We start from the raw sequence: 5,752 nt of genomic DNA on the forward strand, positions 1-5,752 counted from the left end.
GTCCCCTCACGGCATGATGTCCCCTCATGGCACGGTGTCTCCTCATGGCATGCTGCCCCTCACAGCGTGGTGTCCCCTCATGGCGTGGTTGTCCCTTCACGGCACGGTGTCCCCCCACAGCACGGTGTCCCCTCAAAGCGCGGTGTGGAGGGGTCTGGGATCTCCATGCGGCACAGTGCCCTTGGACGCCCTCCCCATGCCATACGGGCCGTGGCCTGGCCACCTGGCGCCTCCTCACAGCACGCATCAGTGAGGTCTGGCGAGCCACCATGCCTGGAGAGGGGTGTGGGCACATCGCAGGCCCCAGCATGCCCTCCACATCTCCGTCCCCTTCTCCTTGCCAAGCCCACATTCTCCTCTGGTGGTACCCGGGGGCCAGGGAGGGACACAGCCCTGGGGCGTGCAGCACCAGCGTGGTGTGCAGCCTAGGTGCCTCGCGCTGGGGAGAAGGCAGGACGGGTTGTGGTCCTCACCCCAAACTTCCCAAGCGTTGGAGCCACGGAGGAGACACCCAGGATCTCCAGACTGGTTGTGGGGGCAGAGGCCAGCCTCATACTGTTAGGGTGTCCTATCTACAGAAACAGCAGACAAAACCCTTGCTGCAACTAATTCACCTGGGGCTGCAACCCACGGGCACTAATAAGCCGGCAAGTGCTGATACCTGTGGGTAAACTTGTTCCGCTTGTCTTGATGCTGATTTTCATGGGTGCAAGTGTGCTGAGTGGGAGGTAGCTTCCCCCTCTGGCACTGGGGTTAGGTCAGGATCAGGCCCAACATCTCTGTGGGTGCCAACCTGGCAAGGGAGATGAAAGCGAGTTCACTGAAACCAACACAAATCATTTCACTGGTTTCAGCAGGTTTTGCAGTGACTCTTTACAGTAAAATACCAGTTCCACTCATGATAGGGACTTGGTTAACCAGGGTAAGCTGTGGCCCTGGAAATGTGGATTTATAACCTTGCTATTGTAGACCTGAGTGTCCTATCTCTTGTTGGCAATGGAGCATCACACTGTACAACCCCTAGAAAACTAGAGAAAAAACGATTATCCCTTTCCAGATAACTCTTGTTCCCTCAGCTCTTCCTAGACTCAACAACGGTGGTAACAGGCTGTTCCCAAATCAGCTCTCTCACCAAAACAAGGGACTGGTTTGCTGTATTTTCACTGTCCCTCAGCGGCTTTAATGCTTAAGCGAAGAGACAAGTTATTTCTCTTTATTCAAGAGATCAAGGCCAGCACTCCCTACAACTGCCAGGCAATGACATCTCAGAGCTGGTCTCATGATTCCTGCTAATGCCACAAAGAACCATTATTGTATTAGCATCTAGACACAGTATTAGATTAATCCCTCAGGCCTGCGTTGTAGAGGCTGCTCAGTCAGTCTTGCTCCAGCACTGTGCCATCCAGCATATGCTTGGGAAGACTGTGAGTCCTCTTCAGCTGAGCATACGCTGGCCTAGAGCATTTTTGCATTATCCTTGTGACTTTAGCTTTTGTTGACTTGGAAAGAAAGTCACTAGCAATCTATCACTTGGAGCTCATACAAGGCAATCAGCCTAATTCACATATGCTGGCTGACGTTAGAAAACTTAAATGCAAATTCCAGCATGGATGCGGTGTCGACAGGAAATGCTATTAGCAAATATATCATGGAGGGGATGGTAGTTATGCATTTGTTTCACGTATACACTGCTAGAGGAGTTTGACTGTAATGCCCTTCACCCCAAGCTCTCCAATGCATTATCTGGAATAATACAAATGAAATATTTAATATTACTCTGTAGCTCAAGGGAGGGGAGTGATTTCTGAAGCCAGATTAGAAGTCAGACATGGGCCTGCTTGTTAGGAAGTAGACCTGTCATGCTGAGTGACATGAAAAACATAAAAAGTTTCCTTTCTTAAAGAAAATGGCTTTGCAGTTGTTTCCAGATGACGAGAGCTTCTACATTAATATTATCACAACCAAGTGCCTCATGGAACACAACCCCTGAGTTTCAGAGCATGCTACATAATGCAGCAGTGATCATGTCATCATCCCAGAAAGGCAGCCATTTCTAGGGAGAAGTGCAAATTCAGAGGCAAAAGCAACGCCCTGCCCTGCCCTTCCCTTTCAAGAAAAATGCAGCAGCCAGAAATAAGCAGTTCCAATTACTTAAAAAAAAAAAAAAAAAAAAAAAAAACTTACTAGATTGCACTGTGTGTTTTGCATATTTAAACTATTGACTGAATTATTTAGATGCACTGCAAGTGTACCCTGCAGGTAGTCTCAATTTGCAGGGTCCAGAAACATTGGCAGAAACCAATATCCAGCCAGCATTGAACAGACTGTAAATTGTCAGTGGCAGGCACTGGCTTTTTATGTAATGTGCGCAGTGCCCAGTGCCTTAGAGCAGGCTTGACAGAGGCCTCTAAAAGCTGCCTCAAATAGAAAGAGTAATAGCAGCAAAGCACCATCCTGGCATGCAGGTTCCAGCCCTGTGAGCAGAAGGGTCCATGCACCATTGCTGACGTTGGGATTTCTGTGGCTGGGCATGTGAACAGCCATAAAACTGAGACCATTCCCATTATTTTTGTTCCTGGATGTCTGATTTCTTGTAGTAATCTGGCTATGTTCTCCACCCTTTATTTACCTCATTTTTTTTGCTTCCTATAGAAATGGCATGTAAGAAAATACAAGATGCGACTACACTTTTAATGATTAGCTCCTGCCTGGAAAAGAAAGAGATCCAATAAGAGAGAACAATTCCCACATATACAGGGAGAAGATGAACAGAGAAGGGTAGAGAGTGAAAGCACTTACTGGGAAGAAAGAAAGGGCAGACGTGGCCTAACTCTGTAGCACTGAGCTGGCCAGAGAGCAGCTGGAGCCTCCACGAGGGAGGCTTAGTGGTTCAGCAAGGATCCCCGTGAGTCTCCGGCTCATGGAAAGAGGGCTGGTGCTATTTCCAGAACAGTGTCATACTCCACGCTGGCTCACCAAGCATCTGCCCTTGATCTCCTACAGTGTCTTTGGCAACTCTAGCCCCGTGGCCTGTTTTTTTTAACCTCCTGCCAAGGGAATTGTTTTGAAAGCAGCAGCTGCTTTCGGTGATATTAAAAGCAGAAGTAGCAGGAAGTGACCGGCCAAGCTCCTCTCTCAGCTGTGTCAGGGCATCCGTGCACGTTGGTGACCTTGGCCAGCAAGCGCTCACAGGAAGGTCTGATAGTGCGGGCAGCGCAGTGCCCCAGGCTGCTCAAGCCTGGCTAGCGATCCCCTAAGCTTGAGCCTAGGCTCCAGCCTAGGCAGCAATCCTCTACAGCTGAGTGATGCAAAGCAGCCCCAGCTGTCAAAGATGTGGGAAGAGTAAGATGATCCATACCTCTGATCTAACTTCTTCCAGACCCCTGACAATCTATTGATCCAGCTACTTCTTTTACTTCCTCTCTTAGCACCTGGCTGTGAGAGAAGTCTCGGAGCCCCATGTTTCTTTGGTCTTATCACTGCAAAGATCGGACGGGGTACATTAAACAGCACAGCATCATGATGAGGATGTAGTTGTACTGCTACAGCTTATTCCCATAAAGGCATAGGTTTTGACTGGTAACCTGGGCTATCTTTGTATCAGTAAGCAATGCTGCCCTAAAGGCTGGTACCAGTAGGGTGGCATCATTGAAATCTGGCAGAGAAACTGAGCAGGTCAGCCCTGGGCTGCGCTGCATCTAATGCCGCGCACAGCGGAGCCCGCTGCTCTGCAAGGCAAAGAAGAACACTTTGTGCTTCCTGTTAAATGGAGGACGTGGTTTAAACTCGTTTCCTCCTCACTCGTTTCAGCCTAAGGGGCAACACTCTGTCAGCAGCGTATCCCTCCCACCCCTCCTCGTGCAGGTACTGCGAAGCAGCCCTTCTGTGGCTCACCCTCACCGTTGATCCCACACTGGCACTGCCACTGTGCCTGGCTTTCCCAGCCGGCAGGGCAGAGCTTCAAACTGATCCTCAGCTGCTGCATTGGCTCCTGGTGCCCAGAAGTCACATTATTTGTTGTGCATTTAAATGATAACATGTCAGTGCTCTCATGACAACAGAGTAAACACTTGAGAAGCAGTTGGGACATTGACTCAGTGTGGTTCAACTGCGAGCACTGCCGTTACCCGCAGAACTACATAGCAACCAAGTTGCACAAAGAATTGGAAGCCCAGGATTGCTAAACTGCTCTGGCAGTGGGGTTCTAGATGTGCAGCCTTCAGTGCTCACTAGGAAAAGAGAGAGCCTGAGAGAGTTTAAGGAGGGAACAAGCAATTAAGAAAAAAAAAAGAAAAAGTATATTATACAACTCAGAGCCTTCCTTTCCTGTAACCTTTACCCACCTACAGATAACTGTTAGGAAAGTAAATCCTTTATCTGCTAGGATGCTACAGCCATCTGTGCTTTTATAGTCCCTTTCATTAAGGAACCCAAGCGCTTTGCACAGTTCTTGCAACATGCTCCACCACAGCCTCTGGCAGCCCCTCAGAAACACCCCTGCAGCATTACTTTCTGCCTGTACCTGCCTCTTCTACCCACAGTGCCCATGCCTTGCAAACAAGGATCATTTGATCTACTTAGTTCCTACTCTGCTGCTTCTATCATCAGCTATCCCAGAAGAGCTATCACCATTTTCCTACTGATCACAACATCCTTCCACCAGCCCGTCTGGTCCTAAGACACCTAAAAATATTTTTCAGTTGTTCTTTCTAAAGCTCTGGTTCTGCGTACTGGTTTCTCTGAGCTTATCTTATCTCTACCTTGAAAAACAGCCAAATTATTTAAATTCACATAAGGTGCAAGGCTGATTTGGGGAGATACTTATGTATGTGACTGACAACATACAAGCAGTCCCATTAAGCTCCATAGCTCTGCTCACATGACAATCAGTAAGCCTGGAGATCAGTATTTGCAGGATCGATGCACCATTAGTCAAGGATTACTGCTGGGGCTTATACTCCACCCTTTCCCCCAACACTTTTTCATTTTTTCCTTCTAGTAAATTATGCCAGGAACAGGAGCTAGCAAAAAAGTTAGGCTACAAGATCTTTCTGTTGCATTTGCATACCAAGACTGTAAATTTCCCTGGGCTTCATGTTCTGCAAGATTTCACAACATCCACACCAGATGAGGTTCTGCGTAAAATGAGAACACACCAAGCACTAGACACAATCTCGGAAACAGAATCTCATCTGGCTGCAACATTCAAGTTTACCCTGGCCCAAGGCTGTAAAACCGGATAATTTTTTCCCCCTAATTGCAATAGGATTTGGCTTTTTCCCAGTCGTCATGTGTAAATATAGGAAATCAAATCGACCATTTCTAATGGATTTTGTGCAGGTGGAAGGGACTGGGTGGTTTACCTGGAGACTGATGGACTAATCAAGAAAAGCAAAGCCATTAGCCAAAGGCTTTTCCTGATGACAGCTGGGACTGAGGGGTTTGCTCTGTCTCTCATGTCAGACACCCACAGGAGCCATGAGACAGCAACAGTATGACTTGCCACCCATCTGGACCAGATTCAGATGATGGAGCTGAACAAGCCTCCAGGCAGTTCTCCCAAAATGATGGAAAAGGGAAATAAACAAGGGAAAGGAACTGCCTAGTTCCTGTACAAACCTGGCAGCCTGGATTTTCTGCCCAATTATGGCTCATCACAGCAGCTGGGAATACTCTGTCCAAAGGGGAATGAAACCGAGTGTTTGGGACTGTGTCATGTGCTTACTGTTAGCGTGCACCTCTGCGTGCGTGT

Source organism: Rhea americana, unplaced genomic scaffold (genome assembly GCF_003343005.1).
Source record: "Rhea americana isolate MKP2758 unplaced genomic scaffold, rheAme1 scaffold_97, whole genome shotgun sequence".
Classification (NCBI taxonomy): domain Eukaryota; kingdom Metazoa; phylum Chordata; class Aves; order Rheiformes; family Rheidae; genus Rhea; species Rhea americana.